Here is a 12,173-nt window from a genome sequence, read left to right on the forward strand (position 1 = left end):
GTTAACTGACTCTTGCTGTCTCGTGGAGTCATTAGTTTCTGTAGACTCCATTATTTTGGGGGGGAGGAGTTTTCTTCATTAACCCTTTGCAACTCCTTTTCCAATTGGTCAATTCTACTTTTGAAAGTACTTTCCATTTGACCAATTGAGGTTTTGAGAGAATTAATTTCTTTTTGCATTTGCTCATTTAAGGATCTGAGAGAATTATTCTCATTTTGTAATTATCCAATTGATGATCTGAGAGATTTAGTCTCCTTTTGTGTTTGTCCAATTGTACTTTCTAAGGTTTTGTTTTCTTATTGCAAGGTATTAATTGCCTCTCCCTATTTTTTAAGCTCCTTTCTTATTTCTTCAAGGAAGTCTTTGTGTGCTGGAGACCAGATTGTATTCTCCTCAGAAATTCCAAGTCTCTCTGAGCTGGGGTCTTTCCCTTCCAGGAATTTTTCTATGGATCCACCTTTCTGCTGACCCTTCTTCATTATGCTAAGACCTTGAGTTGGGGGTGGGGCTGGTTCACCTGGGCTTGGGATTGCTAAAGGCTTTACTGAGTGCAGTTTCTCTGGATGGCCAGTAGGAGGTGCTGGTTGCCCTCTCTGTAGTGTCTGTGACCTGTGTTGTGAGGCCTTCTCCTTTTGCCCAAAGGGAGGAGTTGGAACTATTGAATTCTTTTGCCTTCAATCAATGGTGGGCTTTACCCTGGCCTGAGGTCATTCCTCAGCTGGGCTGGTTCTTGGGCTCACACACCTGGGCCTGAAGCAGAAGTAGTTTGCAATTGTTTGTTTGGAAGGAGGCCTCAGTGCAATGGAGGCTTGGACTCAGAGTTTCTCTGACTGGAGGAGCCCAGGGATGGTGTCTGCAGCTCTCCTGCACCAGACCTCTCCACGCAGCCCTGTCCCCAAGCTCAAGGGGGACAGCACCAACACCAGTGCCTCTGCTTCCCTGTGGACCCAAGCCCCTTTTGTCCAGCCCCACCACTGAGCCAGCAGGTCCAGCTCTCCAGCCTCCAGACTCCTGGTTCCGGTTCAGCTGTTAATCTGGCTGATCCGGGGTTGATCCTCCCTCTGAGCCCAGACTCACCCGCCCAAATTCTACCAAAGCTGCAGCAGGAGACAAATCCTGAGGTAGATGCTCTTTCTCCTGGCTTTTCTCTCTGGGTGCCGTGAGTCAGACTTCCTCTAAGAGGGTTTATTTCATGTGATAGATGGGGAAGAGATCAGGAGACTCTAGAACTGTGCCTGTCTTCTCTCTGCCATCTTGGCCAGAAGTTGACCGATCAATTCTATTTTTAAAGGAGTTGTTATGCTTTTCCATTTGCCCAATTGTGTTTTTAAGGGAATCATTTTATTTTTGCCTATGTCCAATTGTATTTTTAAAGGATTTCTACTAAATTATCAATTTTCGCTTGCATAATATTAATTTTCTCGTTTTTCTTTTCCCAATTTTTCCATTTGAATTTTAAACTCCTTTCTGATCTCTTCTAATCTTTCTAGACTGGAGACCAATTCATATTCTCCTCTGAAGCTTCACATATAGTATCCCTTCTGTACTCCTTTTCTGAGGTAGTATCTTTGTCTCTAAGGTAACATTCAAGAGAACCTGCTTTGCACTAGTCTTTTTTTTCATTTGAGGATATTAGCTTTCCCTAGGGTCTTCTTTGGAGTGGGGGTGGGTAGGGAGATCTGGTTTAAAAACCTTCAATACTGAGATCCCTATAAGCCTTGCTCACTGCAGTTAGTAACTCCCAGGGATTATTCAGTGGTCCTTCCAATAAGAAACAGAAGCTTTTTCTGGATTGTCTGTGTTGCAGTTTTCAGTGGCCCACTCCCTAAATCTGGGGCTGGATCTAAGCTATCTTCACAGAATCTAGGCTAGATCCAAAGGGAAAGAAAAGTCAGAGGCTGTCTCTGGGTAATCTGTGCTGGGGAAGATCTGTCATACATACCCGGGTCTTGGGGCAAGGTGTAAACACCTGGGCCTGTTTCTGTGTTGGTACTAGAGAAAATCAGATCCTCAGGCAGCAACAATGAAGGCTTAGCTGTAAACAGGGGGTCTTTGCTGTGAACAAGAGAGCTTGTGACCTGGACCTTCCAGACCCAATAGAACTGGCAAGATGGGTGTCTGGGCAGCCACTGAAGTTCTCCCCTTCCACCCACCATGCACCACACAATGACTTCCACCATGGTTCTCTGTTTAGTTCCTGGACCTCACTCTGTCACCCATGCCCTGGGTCTCAGTCTCTGTTCCCCTGTAACAGACCTTGCTGGAAGGTGTTCCCCTTTGCTCTTCTGAGAGTTCTGTCAAACAAAAAATCTATTAAGACACTTGATTCATGTTGGTTCTAAGGAAAAGTCAGGACAGCTTAAAAAAGTAACTGACTGCCATTTTTACTGGAAGTCTCTAAGAACTGTCTTGCACCTACAATCTCTATTAAGATATATTCCTTTTGTCTACACTGATAGAAGGACATTTCTCAAGGGTTGATTGATTGATTGATTGATCAATTTATAAGCAACTTTACCTCATTGTCATTTCATACTCCTAGTCTTTGCCCAAATACACTGTCTACTTAGAAATATAATTCTCAAGAACCATAAATATCTTGAAATAATAATCAATTTATGCCACACCCTATCCAAACATCTTCTATAGAAATATAATCCTCCTGAGCTAAAGAATCATGCAAAACAAAATCACCCAAGAATTAAAAGTCTGATCATATCACAGTCAATTTATATCCACTCTCTTTGTCCTAAGAGAAGCACAATTCTCAAGAGTTAACTAACATTTTTAGTCCGTTTATCTTTCTATGCATCTCTTGATTCATCTTTTACAAATGAAGTTAAATTCTAATCTTTTTATCAGTCCTCTATGTCATTGAAAAGCCATCTTTTCCCATGAAAGAAGATGCTGAAGTTTTCAGGGTCCTCAATTCTTGGTTGTAATCCAAGCTCCTTCGCCCTCCAGGCCTTGTGATGCTTTAATGTTGAAGCTGATAAATTCTACATAATCCTAACTGTGGATCCCTGGTATAGTCTTTTTGACTGCTTGTGGTACTTTCTCCTTTAGCTGAGAATTCTGAAATGTGACTTCAATATTCCTTAGAGTATTTATTTTGAGATCTCTTTCTGAAGGTGATCGATGGATTCTTTCAAGGATTGTTTTATCTGCTTGTTCTAGGATATTAGGACAGTTTTCCATGATAATTTTCTGCATGCTATTTTCCAGGTTCTTTCTCCAATTGTGACATTCAGGTAGAACACTAATTCATAAATTATCTCTCTTGGATCTATTTTCCACATTGGTCAATTTTCCTAAGAGATATCTTATATTTTCTTCTATTTTTTCAGTCTTTTGATTTGTTTTATGGAATCTTAGTGTTTTACAAAGTCATTCATTTCCATTTGCCCAGGTCTAGCATTTAAGGTTTTACTTTCTTCAGTTAGTGTTTTTGTTTCATTTTCCAACTGGTTATTTTTATTTTCTAGCTGGGCAATTTTACTTTTAAAACTATTATTTCCTTCAATTAATTTTTCATAATTATCCTGCATGACTCATTTCTTTTCTCCATTTTTTTCTTTAGTTTTTAAAATCCTTTTAAAGTTTGGCAAAGAGGTCTTTTTGGAATTGAGACAAATTCATCAATCCATTAAAAGCTTCACACATATATATTTTGCCACTGCTTTCCTCTTCTAACATGACATTTTTATCATCCATATCAGAATAGTAGCTGCCAATGGTTAGCAGTTTTTTGGTGGGGTTGTTGTTGTTGATAATGATGATTTTCTGGTCATTTGGTCAGTTGATCTCCATTCCTGTGGTATAGTGTATACAGTCCCAAGCTTTTGTTTTCTCTTTTTTTTTGTTTTGTCTCTAGCTTTCCACTCTGATGTTTCTGATGTTTTCGATTTGCAATTTATTCTCTGCCCAATATCACACCCAGAGTTCAAAATCTTGCTCTCTGTACTAGAGTTGGGACCCTCATTGCTGGCAGAACTGAACTCAGGAGATCTTAGCAGCACGGTGGCTAAAAGCCTTTCATTGCCTTCCCAGGTCTCCCAGTCTTCACTGGGCTATTCTCCTCTTTTTCCCATGCAACAGACCTTTTCTTAAGTTATACCTAGATATCTCACCGAAAAATTATTTTTTGGTGGGTTCTGTCACTTTAGGATATGTTTAGAGGCTTCAGTCAAAGTTTCAGAATCTTTCAAAAGATCTGAAACTCTACATTACAAACCTCTGCTCTAGTACCTCCTCATTAGGATTCAGTGAGAATCATAACCCAACCAGTTATTTAGATTTGTGAACTGATTTGGAACCATGTTCAAAGGAGTATAAATCTGTGCATACTTTCGATTCAGCAATATCAGGTCTATATTATGTCTATATCCCAAAGAAATTTAAAAAAAAATAAAAAGAACCTATTTATACAAAGATATTAATAGCAGCTCTTTGTGACAGAAAAGAATTGGAAATTGAGGGAGTGCTCATCAATTGGGGAATGACTGAATAAGTTGTGGCATATGATTGGAATGGAATATTACTGTACTATAAGAAATAATGAACAGGATGCTTTCAGAAAAATCTGGAAAGTCTTACATAAACTGATGCAAAGTGACGTGAGTAGAATCAGAACAGTATACAAAGTGATATTAATATTATATGGCTATCAATAATAATCCAAGACAATTCCAAAGGACTCATGATGAAAAATGTTATCCATCTCCAGAGAAAGAACTAATGGATTCTGAATGCAGACTGAAGCATACTGTTTTTCACATTTTTTCATTTTTATGTTTAATTTTTTTACATGTCCAATATGGAAATATATTTTGCATGATTGTACATATATAATGTATATCCAATTTCTCATCATCTTTGGAATTCAAAATTTTTAAATGAATATTAAAAATTGTTTCCACATAATTGGAAAAGATAAATTATTAAAAAACTGATTATGACTCAAAACTAACCTTTTTAAAGGTATAGACTAGAAATCCAAAAGGTTTAAGAAAGTAGGTATTCATGAAGATAATGGTGCCATTTAATCAGGAAGTAGTAAAGGAAAGGAGAGAAAGTGAAGAAGAGATAATTTATGAATATTTACATGAGAACAGCAAATGAGTTCAAGCAGGTAACAATAAATCCTGTGTAGTCAAAACATTCCTTTTGTGGATCAGGCAGCTACGAATATCCAATTGATCATATTACATTCAACTCAGAGTAGTAGTGCTATTTATTATCATTGGCTCACTGCTAGTGATTGTCTTTCCTGAACTTCTTTCCTCTTGGCCGAGAGCCAGATTTCTAATTTACCAGAAATCTGCATTAATTAGCACTACTTGCTAATTAGTGACTACACAGATATTTTCCTGATAGATTCACCACCCAGCTTATCCTTGCTCTGATTATTGTCAGGTCCCATCTCTTTCAAAATCAAAATATCTTTTGCAAAGTTTCTCTTACTCATCTGATGTTCCTCCCTTCTTCCATCCTCTTTGAATCCTCTCTTCTCTTAGTTTTATAGTTAATACTAGGTAAACTTCCATTATGAAAAAGGCAAACTGTTAAGTAGTTAAGAATTTAAGGAAATTTGCAAGGTAAAGAACAGGATGGATGAGGGCTGTTGAAGAGAACTGGGTAGGGTTTGAAAGTTTGCTGGAATTGGTCCATTAATTTAATATTGAAAATAATCTTAATAGTTTTAGTTATCATTTCATTTTCTCACTTAAGGGGAAAGGATGATGGGGAATGAACAAAATATGAACCATAAATTAGGGTTCCAAGAAGCCTACAAGAATGCCAATTTCAGGAACCATGTAAGAATAATTTGGTGGCAAATAGACATGTAGAGTAAGATCATTGCTGGAGTATATGGTGTGTTTGGGGACGATTAGGATCTCTGGAGTGAGAGCTTACTAAGTCCTTCTCAGGGCTACTAAGCCATCTTTGCTGTCCATCTGTTACCCTACTCTCACCTCACTCTCAATGTAGCATGGGCAGTTGTTATACCCTAATAAAACCATCTCAAGAGATGTACTAGACCATGCCAAGGGTAACTGGCAAGCTTCATATCCATTTTTTAGTTAAGGGGATATCTAACCTAAGATTTGCTTTTATAAAATAGCTAATAATTTGTTTCAAAGGCCAGGAAGCAACTGCCAGATGTATAATTTAGAGTTTGGTTAGGTATTGAAGATGTCAAGGTTATCTACTATTACTGGACTTCAATGACTGGAAGAAAAAGTGAAGTTAATAACTTTGGGCAACTCCACCTTACTTAAATCCAATTCAGGATATCACCCATGAAGTAACCAGTCCATTTTGAGAATTAAGGATGAACAACAATAAAATCATTGCCAAGGTAACAGAATTATCTCCCACAGGTGTGCCTGTCAAGAATTTTGCCCAACTATATAAATGATATTAAATATATTCCCTTACTTGAGAGGCATTTAAGATATGAGTGAGGTTATTAGGCTTCATGAGGATGTGATTGGGGAGAAATATGTCTCAATGACTATAAAGTCATGTATTCCTAGAAATTTATGAATTACTAGTCTACTGTACTTGTTTGCTGCTATATTGAGTATTTAATCTAGTCCACTGATTGATTTCTCTTTTTCCTTTAAGCTGATAGCAAATCAATTAATGATATTTCTTGTAATACAGTTTAATATTTGTTATGGAAAGAGCCCCCTCCCTCTTTTTTTCATTATTACTCTTAAGATTATTGACCTTTCCACACTTCATATGAATTTCTTTGTTTCTTCTAAATATAAATAATATTGTTTAGGGACTTTGAATAATTATAAAAATTAATTTAGGTAGTATTATCATTTTATTATATTGGCTTGATATGTCCATAAGCAATTTATTTTTTCCTAATTACTTAGGTCTATGTCTTTTCCTTCAATTCATATTTTATAGTTGTTTTATATAGTCCCTAGATGAATCTTGTTTTATACAATCCAAATATTTTTACAGGAAAAAAAAAACCTTTTTTTCTGAATACACAAAGATGCTGAGCCACAAGCTGTCACCATGCTTCACAGATGGGTAAAATTACCTTGGATGTGAAGAGTTGAAAATTCTTCTCAGACTGAGAAGGAATATTGGTCAGAAGTAGTTCCATTCCAGTCCCCTTTTCTATCATCTTGAGACCTGACTGAGTCATATTCACTTTAATAAATCCACTGCATTAAATATGGATTTGTGAGTTGTGCTTTACTTATGGAGACTTGGCCATGAAGTTTACCAAATAATGACTCAAATTAGGAGGCAGGATAGTGCAATGAATAGACATTGTATTTCTGGTCTCAGGAAGATCCTAATCTAAATACAGTCTCACACATTAACTATATGACTCTCAGTATATCACTATCCCTTTATGATATTATTTCCTTTATATGCAAAATGATAAAGTTATATTTGATGACTTCTAAAACCCCTCTCAGGTCTACAATTGGTTTGTAGACCTAAGAAAAGCCAGTGGCTTAATGGAAGGTTCACCACACTTGGAATCAGGCAATTCTTTACTTATTTATATGTTAGTATATTATGTAACACATATTTTAATATAATAAAGAATGTATTATAATATAATAGATCAAAATGATAAATAATATATATGTATATAAATATTTCCTGCATTCAAAAATCTTTCCTTTTATACTTACTAATGCTGTTACTATGGACAAGTCATTTAACCTGTTTCTGCTTCAGCTTTCTCATCTGTAAAATAGAGGGTGGGTAGACACCCTTCCATCTCTAAATCTATGATTCTGTGAGTAAGGAAGACAACAGTCATGAAAGAATGATCAGTTTTCTAGTCCCAAGTAATTCAATCCCCAAGATGCAAAAAGTATTACAATGTTTAATTAACTACAGCAGCCTATCCCTCAACTTTGCTCTGTGAAAAGGGATTATTGTACATTCATTTACATGGGTTGTTGGGTTTTCTATAAGGGCATTCTTTCCTTGTTTTCCATTGCTGTGGTTAAAAGCTGTCAGCCATTGGCATTAACCAGAGACCTCTAGTTAAATTCAGTTTCTAATGGAAGAACAAGGCAATTTTAATCAGCAAATTACAGCTAGCATAATCACTAGCTTTCCAGCTGTTACTATGTGTTGCAATTAACTTTCCTACCTAGCCCTAGGGCTCACCCATTTAACTCCTGGGTAGGCTTTGGTGTCTTTTCTGAATTACGATTGTGGGCTCCTTGGGGGTAGAGAGCACATCTTCTACATCTTCATAATTCCAAACCCTCATGATTTCTAATCCAGAGCTTTTAACTGAATGACTCCTTGAACAATAAATTCTAGTAGGAAACTGATTCTTTAAGAAGAAACAGGTGTTTATTTAAAATTGTTTCCAACACCGTGCTGAAAAGATTAAATTATTTAAAGGCAAAGAACCTAATGTGAAATGTGTTTTTTTTAATCTAAAAGGAAATGGAACACTGTAATGTTTCCTACTTTTCAAAATCTAACCTATACAGAATATTCTGGTTTTTGTCTTAACTTACTAAGATGAAGTAGTGGAGAAGAATTTGCCTCCCAACTTTGGAGTGGAATAATGACTTGTCAAGTAAAATGTTGTTTTTGCATAAGAATGGAAGGATGATATTTTGTCATTTAAAGGAAATCAAAGATAGTAGATAGACCCCCTATTTTTAGAGTCAGGAGGTTTTGGGTTCAATTCCATCTGACATACAATATTTATTATTAGAGTGGTGTTATTATGAGAAAGAGTGGTTTCTCAACTTCATTTTATTTGTAAAATTAGAGGAATGAACTAGATGTCCCTTCTGCTTCTTCTAGTCCCTTCTAACTTTAGGTTCCTTCTAACCTTAAATATTTGAACTTGTGATGTTATGAATTTAAATAGTTTCTGAGTAAGAATTCCAAAGAGTAAAATGCTGAGGAGATTATATATGAAAGTATTCAGGGAAAGAATTCTGTCTTTTCAAGAAAATACAAATACACACACACACACACACACTTACCTGACATATCCTCATTGGAGTCAGAAGACTCATGATTTTCTTGATTTCAGATCTCAGTTCATCTTTAAAGTGGTCACCCACTCCTATTCACATTCACCTCTTACAATCCTTAGCTTCCTTCAAGTCTCAGTTCCTGTATAAAGACTTTTCTGATCCCCCTAAGTCATTAGTGATGTCTCCCAGATCATTATCATGTTTTCACTTACCTGTTTCCATACTGTATACATTAGAATATAAGCTATAAGCTCTTTAAAGGCATTATGTTTTGACTTTGTGTTCCCAGTGCCTGGCATAATGATTTGTGAATAAGTGCAGAGCTGATGTTTATTACATTGGGTTGGTCTGTACACATGGTACAGTGAGGATTAAGGGTGCTGTGTGGCATATTAAATATGGAATTCTTCCCCATATTTCTTATGTGGTTTATTAACATTTTAACAGAATTTCCTTTTTTATAACACTTTGAATCTTAGTAGGCATTTTCCTCAGTTAGGTGGTATTATGGCAGCTAAGTGGCACAGTAATTAGAAGATTAGTCAGGAAGACCTGAATTCAAATCCTCATTCAAATACTAGCTATATGACCCTTGAGAAGTCAATTAATCCTATTTGCCTCAGTTTCCTCATCTATAATGTGAACTGGAGAAGGAAATGGCAAACCACTCTGTCAAAAAAAAAAAGCACAAACAAATCAGATCACAAAGAGTTGGACATGACAAGTGTTAAGTATAAACATTATTCTCATTTTATAGATTATGGAAAATGAGTCAGAAATTAAATTAATAAATTTCAAAATCAATATATGAAGGTTTTCTAACATCTAAAGATACTAGATTTGGAGCTGGAAGGTATATTTGAAGCCATATAATCTAACTGTTTTTTTACAGATGGAGAATTTGAGGACCAGGGAAGTTACAAAACTTGCCAGAGGTCACACAAGTAATAAGCATAAGATAAAGAATTTGAACCCAGTCCTGAGACTCCAGATCCTGTTTTGCCTTCACCATATAACTGCCTGTCAATCAAGAAAGGGGCAGCATTTTAATGATCTTTTCCAGGTAAGGATTTAAATCTTGTCACTCTTGAAATACTGACATTGATTCAATCACATGAACAAAGTGAAAGTTGAATATTCTGTAAAACTATGTTGTTGAACAATTATGGATAAATTGTGAATTGACACCCACACTGTGATTGCATAAATTTGAAATTGTGCCATTATAGATCTGACTACTAATATAGGGACTGGGATTTTAAAAAAATAGACTTTCTAGATCTAACCTACCAGGTGTACATATTTCATGAGAGAGTCTCAAACCCTAACATTCTGTTTCTTCTTATTGTTTGGGTGGAAGATGGGGTTGAAAAGAAGTGATATAAGGAAAGAGAATAAAAGTATTAATAAGTTTTAAATAGAAAAAGTTTTATGAAGTAATAAAAGGATTGTTAAAAATATCATGCTATATACTTAAAGCAATTTGTATGGTATCCATTTTGAAACATCTTAGTAATGAAAGAAAGATTTAGTTCAATTCACAAACTATTTCTTGGACACATGCTAGGTACTAGAAACATGTTTCATTACTGTGATTTCATTTGCTTGCATATTCCCTTCTTAACGTTTGTATATTGTTCAATTCTTAACTATATCTTTCTATAAATTCTCTCAACCAAGTATCTATGCAAACTAAGGCCTTCTTTTCAGTGGAGTACCACTATACCACTTTTGATGCCCCTCATTCTCTACACATGCTTGTTTCATTTTTTATAATCATTCCCATCTTTGAGACTATCTTTTATGCCATTTCTCAGATATAAGTCACTATTAAAGTCACTTGTATAATACAATATACAATACAATACAATACAAGTCTTTTGTATGATACAAGATTTGCAAAAGCTTTACAAATATTTTCTCATTTTATTCTGAAAACACCCCTGGAAGATAGATATGATTATCATCATTATTTCCCAGATAAACAAATGAAGGGAAAGAAAGGATAAGAGACTTGCCTAGGTTATGCAGCTAAGAAGTATCTGAATATAAACTCAGGTCATCCTAACTTCAGGTCCAACTCAGTATGCATTGCACCAAGATTTGCCTAGCACAAATAACTGTAAAATAAATTGGAATTTTATTAGAGATGCAAAGTACTGAGGAAATTCAAAGAAAGGAAATTTCACATCCAAAGAATAGTCATCCTATGAGGGAAGAGATCAGAGGAAACAATGGAGAAAGGGCTATTTGGTGTGATTGAGTCTTAAATGTTAAGAAAAAAATTTAGAAGTACCTCACTCAATATTTTATATAGTTCAGAAATCCCCTTTAAAATATCCTTGATAAGTGTACATCCAGCTTCTTTATGAACAGTTCCAAAGACAGGCAATTTTACTTTCATGAAACAGTTACACTTTTAGTCAGATAAAATTGTTAGATCTTTTACTCTTCTATTTATTCTCATCTCCATATCTCCCTCTCAATCCTGTGCACTAGTTTTAGCTCTACCCTTTGAAATCATAGAAAACAAATCTATTTATTTTTACAAAGTTGTTTTTATTTAAATTAATTTTAAAAAGTATTTTTACTTCCCCTCATTTTTTTGCCCTCAAACATGATTGCCTGTGGGTGGGAGAGAAACACAGTTCTTGCAACAAATATACAAATATGCATAGTGAAACAAAACACATTCTCTATTTATGAGAGTATGGAATATTTTTTAAAATGTGCATATTGATTTCATGGATTTCATCCCCAAAGAACTGTCTGTTGATAACTTTGACCATTCATCAGTTGAGAAAAAGCTCTTTTTCTTATAAATCAAATTAGTTCCAATTATATGTGTGTTTGTGTGTGTGTGTGTGTGTGTGTGTGTGTGTGTGTGAGAAATTAGACACTTAGAAAAAAACCTTGATGCAAAGATTATTCCTTCACTTGTGTATCCCTCCTAATTTTAACTTTATTGGGTTTTTTGTATAAATATTTTAATTTTATATAATCATAATTGTCCACTTTTTATTCTATGATGCTCTCCCTTATTCACCACAGACATTTCCCCCTATTCATGGTTCTGAAGGTTATTTTCTTGCACTTCTAATTGGTTTTTGATGTCATCTTTTATATCTAAGTCATTTGTCCATTTGGGAATTATCTTGGTATATGATATGCAAT

This window comes from Macrotis lagotis, chromosome 4 (genome assembly GCF_037893015.1).
Source record: "Macrotis lagotis isolate mMagLag1 chromosome 4, bilby.v1.9.chrom.fasta, whole genome shotgun sequence".
NCBI lineage: Eukaryota > Metazoa > Chordata > Mammalia > Peramelemorphia > Peramelidae > Macrotis > Macrotis lagotis.